General features: G+C 45.6%; 1 long non-coding RNA gene across 1 annotated transcript; it reads left to right on the forward strand.

Moving 5' to 3' along the window:
* Positions 1-2,718: 2,718 nt before the first annotated feature.
* LOC113029705 (uncharacterized) lies at positions 2,719-3,335 on the forward strand. The gene is made up of 3 exons (XR_003273474.1): positions 2,719-2,888; positions 3,098-3,154; positions 3,259-3,335. It is a non-coding gene; the product is annotated as an uncharacterized LOC113029705 (long non-coding RNA).
* The last annotated feature ends 8,470 nt before the right edge of the window (positions 3,336-11,805 follow it).

The raw sequence follows: 11,805 nt of genomic DNA on the forward strand, positions 1-11,805 counted from the left end.
ACATCTAGTGTCATTTTGTGTCTGATATAAACCCATACATAAATAAAACAAACTTAGCAGTGCAAAAATAACTGTAGTGGCTTCTCCTGCTAAGATACAGAGCCAAGATTAAACAGTTAACAAGGTACATTTCCCTCTTACCCACAGAGATAGTATAATACAAGTGTGAACTCAAATACATACAGTGCATTAATTCAGCAGAAAACGGAATATAGATCCCTCTGAGATGAATGGCGAAGTTGGTTGCAGCCACTCCTGGTGCCTTAAACGTTGCACACTTTGCATTCAAAACAGATCACGCAGCGAAAAAAGGCATTGCACACCCACATAACACCAATGCAAGCTAGCACTCCCGTGAATGTCTCTGTAGATCCCCATGATCCCTTGCGCTCTCAGGGGTACCCCAAAAGAAACAGCGCCATCCAGTGGCATGTCCCATAATATCGAACTTCCACCTGGCTACATTCTCCCCTGCTTAAGAGTCAACGTCCCCGGTGACTCAATTGGTATATCTCAACTCATGCACTGCTTCTTTAAAGAGGGCAGTACCCATATTAGTCAATAACTGAGACAGCACCTCAGGGCTCAAGGTGATGGCATGACATGCTGATACAGGGACATGGTAAGGGTTTGAATGCACTCCAGCATTAGCTCTTTTACTCCGACGGGGCACTGGTGTTGGTGTAATGACCCCAATATCCCTGTTGGTTTCAGTAGCAACTGTCTCTGGTGTGGACACCTGCTCAGAGGCAGACGGTGCAGTAACACGAGCATCATCAGTGTTTACAGACTCTGAAACGCCACTGCTTTGAACTGCTTCCGTCTTCACCAGACCCCTGCTCTGCAATTGGGTATGAGGTTTCTCCGAACAACACATACTCAGGATCTGAATCTGAACAGCCTGTTTTCTCTTCTGTCATAGGACCCACTACCACAGGGGATTCATTATTTTTCTTTTTCCTGGGTGCAGGAATTGGGCCAATACAAGGTTAAGGTTAGCTCTGTCAACCCGTTTTACTGGCCCACCCTCCACAGGCTCCACTGCATGTGTGCTGCCCTGGACTTCGACAACCCTATAAACCACAGGGCTCCAGGCGTCTTGAATTTTGTTCCTGCCTTGGGGCCAGTGTCGCAGATAAACTAACTGACCTACTTCAACAGGGGGGCAATAGACCCGGGTTTTGTCCAGCTCAAGCCTTTCTGCTGCTTTCTGCTCCGTGTACTGCCTTGCTCTGTTATGTGCTTCATTTAAGCGCTGCTGATGCACAACCAGCCAGTCATGTCTCTTATCAAGCACCTGCTCCTGCCCCAGTAAAGCATCTACAGGAAGGTGGGGGTGCACTCCAAGCATGAGGTAATACGGCGAGTGACCTGTGGTGGCATGGGGAGTCACATTTTATGCATACAAAGCTGAGGTGGAGGCCCAGGCAGCTGAGATGGAGGCCCAGGCAGGCCTAGGCTAACTAGGCTAATTAGTTGTAGCCAGTCCAAATCACTGATGTTTGAATTAGGTCCAGGATTTAGTTCTAAATCACCAGCCAAAAGTAGCATCAGAACAAGTTTCAGAATCTCCAGCAACAGTTGTGGTATATTTGATTGTTCATGTTTACCTGGGGGTGGTCTAGCATGACCAAAATCCAAGAATCTTGTGAACAAAAGATGTTGACTCCATTTGGCTGGGAAAGTGGTATAATTATCCAGCTTTCTTGGACGTGTCAAACTCCACAGAAGATAAAAATGTATAAAAACAAAAAGACAAGTTGATGTCAAGATCCAGGGGTTTTTAGATGGTTTTTTAGGTGGGTTTTTTGGCAGGACCTGCCAAGCTGTGTGTCTGCACCCTAGCAGCCATCTTGAGAGCTCAACTGGTTCTTGTTATGGATAAAGTGTCTTCTTTTTGTTTCAAAACAGTGGATAACGATTCGCTGATAGCTGCCAACATCTGCAAACAAATATAATTCTATAAAGTTGTTCTACATAGTGTGTAACTCAACCTATAGAGCGTTATTAAATGTATTGCTAATGCAATATATGCAGTATGGCACATTGACTTCCAAGGAAATTTTAGACGTCACTCATCATCAGAAAGGTTGCCGACCCTTGACAAAGACATTAATCTCAATTCCAAGAAAGCAATCTCTAATTCCAAAATCATTCTCAGTTCCAGGAATACAATCCCAGATACCAAAAGCTGTATCTGAGTTCTAAGAAGTCAATCTCTAATACCATAAATGTTATCTCAATTCCAAGACCGCAATCCCAGGTTTCAAGAGCTTCATCTCAATTCCAAGAAGTCAATCTCTAATACCATGAAGGTTATCTCAATTCCAAGAACACAATCCCAGGTTTCAAGAGCTTCATCTCAATTCCAAGAAGTCAATCTCTAATACCATAAATGTTATCTCAATTCCAAGAACGCAATCCCAGGTTTCAAGAGCTTCATCTCAATTCCAAGAAGTCAATCTCTAATACCATAAATGTTAACTCAATTCCAAGAACGCTATCCCAGGTTTCAAGAGCTTCATCTCAATTCCAAGAAGTCAATCTCTAATACCATATATGTTATCTCAATTCCAAGAACGCAATCCCAGGTTTCAAGAGCTTCATCTCAATTCCAAGAAGTCAATCTCTGTTATGGCATGCATAGGGTCTTTCTCTTCAGCACCCTCTGCTGGTCATAATGGGACTTCTCACCTGCTTTTATTTTGCTGGGGTTTTTCTGTGTTCCTGTGGGTAGAGGAAACAGGAAGCTGGTCGCTTGTTAGCCTGCAGGATATGTTGTTGCTCTTTAAAACGTTTCTGCCTTGAAGAGTTATTGCTTGTGAGTATTAACCCTTTAGAACCGGTAGGAGCGGACACAAGTCTGGAGAAGTATAATTTGTTAAGTGGTGAGTCCAGTCAGCATTCTATTTATTATAATTACTAATTCTTATGTTTTTTGTTTCATTTTTTTAATCCCAATCAGTAGGGTTTCCAGTTTAGACATACAAATCAACAATTCTTCCAATTCTTTGACTGAAATCTTTAGAGCTTCCACTTATAGAATAAAATTCACTACTTCTTCCAAGATAGTAATAATTATTTCCTCTGCATGCAGCTTATCTTTGGAACTGGTCTCTGTCACAAGCAGAACAATAAGGACGAACAATGTCAGGTATGTACAAGTGTTGGTTCTACATATGTTTGATTTCCTCAGATTCAGTGGTCCCAAATGATATTCCAACGTTTTTATTTAAAAATTCATTGTGCTTCATGCAGTGGAAATACATTTTCAAAATGCTGACAATGAAGCACGCATTGGTCTGAGCCTACAAGATGAGAATCCTATAGGAGAACTTTGCAGGCAAGAGCAGTTTGTATTTGTTATACAGAGATACTTACCACAATAAAAGAATGCATCAACTAACACTTACATCTTATCCTCATAAACGCTTTAGGTGTTCGTGTGGGCAAAGAATGGATCCATTGACCTGTTGGATACACTTACGTCTGCTGCTGCGATCACTTTATTCTCTGCAGTGGTCTTGCTCCTGTTCCACTTCAACAAATACATCCAATTAAACAAATGCACATTAAAAGGAAGTTCAATAAAGTTTATTTCACTTTAAAAACGTTTGTATTCATTCTTGCACTGGGTTAATGGGGGATAGCAAAGTCCAGTTTGTGTAACATTAAGATTTATGTCATTTTTTTTGTAGATTTTTACTCTTATATTTAGCTGTTGGACTACTTAATGCTGACAGGGGTCATTCAGATTCATATTTATGATTAATAATCTTTATCGGTTGTGTGAGTAAGGAGAAAAAAAATGCCCTATTCAATTATTCAATTATCTGTTCCTAATTTATATATATTACTACTACCACTATTACTAATAACAGCAACTTAGATAATAAGCTTTTGTTTATGTGGACATTCATACAACACTTTGTTCAATACTACAGAGTCAAAGTTAGATTTTCTTTTTTTTTACAAGGTATACTTTCAAATTTAAAAAAAAAAATCCTAATGGTAGTTGTGCAAATCTTGTTAATTAAGTTAGTTGTATTAGTTATACATAATATGTCTAGTAGGGTCTCCCATAGCAAATTTGTTCTGGGTGAGGGACCAGACAAAGAGCAATTCAGAAGAAACTTATTAGAATATCACTGAGGGAACAGTTTCCCCTTCCCAGGAGAGGGTTATTGGGGTCCCGGCCTGGAGCCAGGCTCGGGAAGGTGCCCAAAGGTGAGCGTCTGGTGGCCGGCTGTTAGTCCATGGGGCCCGGCCGAGCATAGCCTGAAAAGAGGATATGTGCCCCTCCTCTCGCAGGCCCACCACCCGCAGGAGGCGTCATAGGAGTCGTGTGCATGTGTACCGTGTACCAAGCGGCAGCCAAGAGCGGAAGCCCTGGCAGACTGATCCCAAGACTGTCAATTGGGACATGGAATGTCACCTCTCTGGCAGGGAAGGAGCCTCATTTAGTGCGTGAGGTTGAGAGGTATCGGCTAAATATAGTTGGGCTCACCTCAACGCAGGGCTTGGGCTCTGGAAACAGTCTCCTGAAGAGGGCCTGGACTCTGTCTCAGTCCAGAGTTGCCTCTGTAAGAAACGGCAGGCTGGGGTGGGTTTTCTAATGTCCCCTCGGCTTGCTGTCTGTACATACCTTACCATGTCACCTTGGACAACACACTGCCAACATTTACACAATATGCGGCCTGTCCCAGGGGGGAGAGAATCTTAGATCTGCTCTACGCTAAGGCCAAGGATGCATACAGCTTCTCTTCTCTCTCCACACTGGTGGTAGGGCTGGGCCATATCATACCATTCATGGTAATACCGGTATAATGTTGGGCAACGATAAGAAAATGAAATATAAAATAGAATATGGGTGAAACACGGATGCGCAGTGCCTTTGTTTTCATATGCACATGACGGAAAAAGCATGGCGGCGACAGAGAATGAGAAAGCGGATCGTTGAATGAAACGGATGAACCAGAACTGGTTTGTAAAAATGCTGCAACTTCAGTGGTGTGGAACTGGTTTAGCTTTTGTCCGTCAGATACACCGAAAAAGCACTATTTTTGGTGGTCATGCTAGCGGGCCGTCGTTATTACCATGTTTTTTGGAAAATACGACGCACTTAGAATGAATCCTTTGATTTTTTTGAAAATTGACAGAGCCCCTTATAATCCCGTGTGCCTTATGTATGAATTCTGGTTGTGTTTACTGACCTCGAAATGAATTTATGTACACGGCGCTCAAAAATCTGTCAAATGTTCAGTACGACTTTGCTAAGCTACGAACCCGCACCGCTTGGTGGACTGTCGAAGCATTACGTAGCCTCGCGGAGTGATACGTACTGTGCTTCAACATAATATTACCATATTGTGTGTGTATAACCTCTTTTTAAGTATTGTGGATATTATACATGGTAATGCTGAGGATATGTCGGCCAATTTCCACTGGAAATGCCTTTTGGCATCAGTTGCTTGTTTAAGTGAAAATACATGTTTTCATACATTTTTAAAATATAAAACATCAATATATGTTTTTTCTAATAAAGTTGTTGAGTTATAAAGTATTTTGTCTATTGTCATTATATCATCAGTTATATCGTTATAAATATTTTTGGTCATATCGCCCTGCTCTACTGGGTCACTCAGATCACAATCTGATTGACCTCATCCCCTGCTTTGTGCCAATTGTGAGGAGAGGACCATCCTGAGAAGCATCAGGAGGTGGTCAGAAGAGGTCTTAGCAGAACTACAGGGCTGTTTTGAGGTACATAATTTTCCTAGGAATTAATAAAGTATTGTGATTCTATTGACTGAAAGCAGATACTGCGATAACATCAAAGTTTCAAAGATTTATTTAACAGCATGCTAGGGGAAACAGGTTTGTGTCCATGATAAAGGAAAAGCAGGCTGGTACAGCAAGTGAGGCACATGAGAAGAAAATTTCACAGTAAAAAGCTAAAAATGGAAAAATACAGAGGCTAGACTTGTAACCACATATAGTGTTGAAGGAATCTGATGACAAGTGGATTGAGAATTTGTCTTTGGAGCAGGGATGTCCAGCCAATGGCCTGGAAAGCTGCCAGTAACAGTGTGCTGAACGTGGCTCAGATGAGGCAGGACCAGACAATGGAATCAGAATCAGAATCAGAAAGGGGTTTATTGCCAAATGTTGAGCAGGTTTACAACATTAGGAAATTGCTGCGGTGCTTCAGTGCAAACATACTGTCATAAAAAAATATAAAAATAAGAATAAGAATTAAAAGTGCTAAGTAGATAGATATATACATGATATATACATGAGTGCAGGTGGTGATCAGTGCCAAACATGGGGTGATGCAGTGAACACAGCGTAGGGTCATGTGTTAGTGGTGGGAACAGTCATACGGTTATTGTTCATGTGTCCAACAGCAGAGGGGAAGAAACTGTTCTTATGGCGAGAGGTTCTGGTGCGAATGGACCGGAGCCTCCTGCCTGAGGGGAGCAGGTCAAACAGACTGTGTCCAGGGTGAGAAGGGTCAGCTGTGATCCGAGCTGCACGCCCCAGTGTCCTGGAGGTGTACAGGTCCTGCAGAGATGGGAGTCTGCAGCCAATCACCTTCTCAGCAGAGCGCACAACACGCTGCAGTGTCTGTTTGTCTCTGATAGTGGCTCCAGCGTACCACACGGTGATGGAGGAGGTGAGGATGGACTCGATGATTGCAGTGTAGAATTGCATCATCGTCCGTGTTGGCAGGTTGAATTTCTTCAGCTGCCTCAGGAAGTACATCCTCTGCTGGGCTTTCTTAATGGCGGAGGTGATGGTGGGCTCCCACTTCAGGTCCTGGATGATGGTGGTACCCAGGAAGGGGAATGAGTCCACAGAGGTGATGGGGGTGTCAGACAGGATGATGGGGGGGAGTGGAGCTGTGTGCTTCCTGAAGTCCACAATAATCTCCACTGTCTTCTGGGCATTCAGCACCAGGTTGTTGTGGCTGCACCAGGACACCAGACGTTCAACCTCCCTCCTGTAGGCAGACTCATCCCCGTCCGAGATGAGTCCAATAATGGTGGTGTCATCTGCAAACTTGATTAGCTTGACAGACTGGTGGGTGGAGGTGCAGCAGTTGGTGTACAGGGAGAAGAGCAGAGGAGAAAGAACACAGCCCTGAGGGGAGCCGGTGCTGATGGTCCGGGAGTCCGAGACATTCTTTCCCAGCCTCACATGCTGCTTCCTGTCCGTCAGGAAGTCAGTGATCCACCGGCAGATGGGATCAGGCACATTCATCTGGGAAAGCTTGCCTCGGAGATGGTCTGGAAGGATGGTGTTGAAGGCAGAGCTGAAGTCCACAAACAGGATCCTGGCGTAGGTTCCTGGGGAGTCCAGATGCTGCAGGATAAAGTGTAGGGCCATGTTGATTGCGTCATCTACAGACCTGTTGGCTCTGTATGCAAACTGCAGGGGATCCAGGAGGGGGGCCGTGAGGGTCTTGAGATAGGAGAGAACCAGGCGCTCAAATGACTTCATGACCACAGATGTCAGAGCCACGGGTCTGTAGTCATTTAGTCCAGTGATACTAGGTTTCTTGGGGACAGGGATCATGGTAGAGGACTTGAAGCAGGCAGGCACATGACATGCCTGCAGTGAGGAGTTGAAAATGCCAGAAAACACTGGGGCCAGCTCGTTTGCACAGTGTCTGAGGGTGGCAGGAGACACACCGTCTGGGCCGGGAGCTTTTCGAGCATTCAGACTCATAAACTGCTTCCTCACATCTGCTTCATGAATATGAAGAGTTGTGGTGGGAGGAGGTGGTGTGAAATCCTCTTTTGTGTGGGGTGAGGAGGGGGGTGTTGTAGGTGAAGTGTTTGAAGGTGGTGATGGCTCTGTGGAGGGGGGAGAGGTGGGGGAATTAGTGTCCAAAGTGTCTCTATTGTTGGGGCCGTTGGAGGTGTGAAGGCTGCCTGATGGCTCGTCAAAACGGCAGTAAAAGTCGTTGAGGGTGTTGGCCAAGAGCAAGTCATCAGTGGAGTGGGGGGTTTTAGGCTTGTAGTTGGTGATATTCCTAAAACCTTTCCACACAGAGGCCGAGTCATTCTCTGAGATCTGCTGCTGCATCTTCTCAGAGTGCTGGTGTTTAGTCCACTTCTTTAGTGAACCTGTACTTGGCCTCTCTGTAGCAGTCCCTGTCTCCGCTTCTGAACGCCTTTCTCTTTTCCAGCCACAGCTTTTTGAGTTTAGGAGTAAACCAGGGTTTGTCATTGTTATAACTCACCCTGGTGCGTGATGGCAAAATGCTGTCCTCACAGAAGTGGATATAGGAGGTGACAGTGTCCGTAAACTCGTCCAAGCTGTTAGAAGCAGCCTTCATTGTGTCCCAGTCTGTATACTCCAAACACGTGCGAAGCTCCTCCACAGCCTCGTTGCTCCACAGTTTTTTGGTCCTCACGACAGGTTTGGAGAGCTTCAGCCTCTGTCTGTACGCGGGGATCAGGTGGATCATAATGTAGTCAGAAAGTCCGAGTGAAGCGCGGGGCACCGCACGATAGGCCCCGCTGATCGTGCTGTAACAGTGGTCTAATGTCCTCTCCTCTCTGGTCGGGCATTTAATATACTGCTTGTATTTGGGAAGCTCATGGCTCAGATTGGCTTTGTTAAAGTCCCCAAGAGCAATGATGAGAGAGTCCGGGAATGTCCGCTCCATGTGCAGTATCTGCTCCGTGAGTGCGCACTGAGATGCCTGCGCATCCACATCTGGCGGGATGTAAACAGCGGCCAGGATGAATGAAGCAAACTCCCGTGGAGAATAAAACGGTTTGCAGTGAATAAAAAGGTATTCCAGAGAGGAAAAGCAGTGCTGAGCAATCACTGTTACGTCTGTGCACCAGCCACTATTAATGTAGAAGCAGACACCTCCACCTTTGGTCTTACCAGAGAGAGAGGCCTGCCGGTCCGTGCGCAGCAGATGAAAGCTCTCCAGCTTTAGCGCGCAGTCCGGGATGTCCTCACAAAGCCACGTCTCCGTAAAACATAAGACACAGGAGGAGGCAAAGTCTCTGTTCATGCTTCTCATCAGGGCCAGTTCGTCTAACTTATTCCTGAGTGAGCGTACATTGGAAAGGAAGATCCCAGGAAGAGCAGTTCGCAGTCCACGTCTCCTCAGACGCACAAGTGCGCCGGCTCGCTTACCTCTCTTTCGGCGTCTCACTTTCCTGATCAGAGTCTGCAGTAAATCTGCCGCAGATGCGACAAATATTGGAAGTAAATCCACAGGTGTTGTAGTCCTGTGGTTAAGAAGCTCTTCTCTGGTGTAAGAATATCCAGAGGAGTGCCCACACACAGAAGTTATGCACAAAAACAAGACAGAAGTAACGCACCGAAGCACCAGGGCATCCATACGCGGCGCCATCTTGGATCTTACATGGAGTAACAACAACAGGCGATGTGGCCGTCACACACGTTTGAGCCGGTGGCGGTGCTGCAGGCGACAGCATGGGAGCTGCAGATGGTGGCTGAAAGGACTCACCAGAGTTATCAGCGGACACAAGGTGCTGAAGCAGTTCCTCAGATCCTTCAGCAGGGACTGAAGATGTATGGAGCATCTCCTCAGGTCCCCCAGAAGAGGCAGAAGATAGCTGAACATAGGACCCTCCAGCAGAGGCAGATGGCTGAACGGGCCCCTGGGACCCTCTAACAGGTACAGAAGATGGCTGAATGGGCCCTTTGGACCATCCAGCGGGAACAGGAGACAGTTGAACAGGCCCCTCAGATCATTCAGCAGAGGCAGATGGCTAAATGGGCCCCTCAGACCCTCTAGCAGGTACAGAAGATGGCTAAACGGGCCCTTTGGACCATCCAGCGGGAACAGAAGATGGCTGAATGGGCCCCTCAGACCCTTCAGTGGAGCCAGAAGACCTTTTGTACCAGTAGACAAAAGGAAGTGTTAGCCATGCTCTCCAGAGCCCCCAACAGACAGAAGGAAGTGCTTGCCAGGCTCTCCTGGGAGCCACGGAGTGCTGGATTAGCTCACCTGAGTCACCAGCAGGAGCAGATGCAGGGCCAGTGGGTGTGGGGACCCCTGGCTGTATAGCTAGCTGAATTGATGGTTGAGTGGATGACTGAACTGATGACTGTACTGACTGTTGAGTTAATACCTAAACTAATGATTGAACCATAAGCTGCTTTAATGATTGAACTGCACACTGGGGATGTAGCTGAACCACAGACAACAGAGTAGGTAACTGACCTGCAGGCTGCGCTAAAGTGCTAAGAGCAGGAGACTGGGCTGGCACTGGAACACGAGCCCAAGCTGGCAACTGAACTGCAGACAGCTGAGCAGCAGGTGAGTGAGCTGAAGACTGAACCGACGGCAACACTGGAGACTGAACCGATGAAAATACAGACAGCAGGGCTGCACACTGGGGAGATGATGGAGGCTGAAGTAGGAGCTGAGTAGGATCACACATTGACAAATGACCAGGCTCAACGAAAAAAGGTTTTAGTGAAATCAGCTCACTGTTCAGAGTGAGCAGATGCAGGTGGACAGCAGTCCCTTAAATCTTTAAAGCCAGAGCTGACAGTCTCAGGTATGGTTTCAGAAAAGGGAGTCTCTGTGATCATAGGTAAAAATCAGGGAGCCACCGTTATTACCATTAGGCATACGAAAAACAGCCCCAGAATAAACAGTCCGAATTTCTGAAAAAACAGAAAAAGTATCTCTTTCACTCACCACATCTTGCTGCTCTGAAGTCCCAAAACCCTGCTGTGGAGAGACGTGCTGGCAGCGCGGCTCTGCTTTCTTCTCGGAGGTGGCTCCGACGGGCCAGGCATCTCCACGTCCAGCTGGTCCGTACTTCCACAGCTGCGGCGACAGAGGTGTGGAGTTGTTATAGAGGACCCAAAATGCAGGCACGGCTTAGATACAAGGGAGTTTTATTCAGGTTAGGTGCAAACAGAGGTGGAGAGGGCATAAACAGAAACTAAGGATAACATACTGAGAAAATTAATAAAACTGAAAACCTGAAAACTTAAAACGTATGGCAGAAACACAAGAAGACTCGGGGAGACAACACAGACAGTGCCACGAGGAGCATGAGGGAGACACGGCTGAACCTAATTGACATGACGAGACGAGGAGAACTGAATGCACTGACATAAGACACAGACCTTCACAATAAAACAGGTAATATACACTGACAGAACTAAGAGACATGACATGCAGAAGGGACACACAGATAGGGATGACTTAACACTAAACTGAGAAAAATCATAACCCAAAACCAAAGAACTAGAAAACCACAACCAGAATATATAGCATTAATAATAACAGACACAAAATGCTGGGTCAGATGAACCAGGACCATGACAGGTGATTGATTACACAAAGTCAGAGGTAAACTCAATTCAGTTTTGTGTATATAATGCCAAGTGACACAAACATTTCCTTTGAGCTGCCTAATAATTTAAGGTAAAGACCCTTACAATAATAGAAAGAAAACTGAGTATGAGCAAAGGGTTTGATGACAGCTGCAAGGAAAACCTCCCTTTTAACAGGAGAAACCTCCAGCAGTACCATGCCCAGGAAGGGTCTGCCATCTACCGTGACCAACTGCAAGACAGGATGAAGCCTCACTGTGAAAGACAGCCAGAAATTAATAATGACTAATATTCAAAATGCAAAGAGGTGTATATACACATAGCAATTGAAAAAAGAAGATAGAAAAAGAAACACTCTACGCTTCTCTTGAGCCTAACTTAAAAGCCTTTCTATGATTGAGGGTTTAGAAGAGCATTTCCAAACTATTTAAGCTGTATAAGATATAAACTGTTCCA

This window comes from Astatotilapia calliptera, chromosome 2, assembly GCF_900246225.1.
Source record: "Astatotilapia calliptera chromosome 2, fAstCal1.2, whole genome shotgun sequence".
Classification (NCBI taxonomy): domain Eukaryota; kingdom Metazoa; phylum Chordata; class Actinopteri; order Cichliformes; family Cichlidae; genus Astatotilapia; species Astatotilapia calliptera.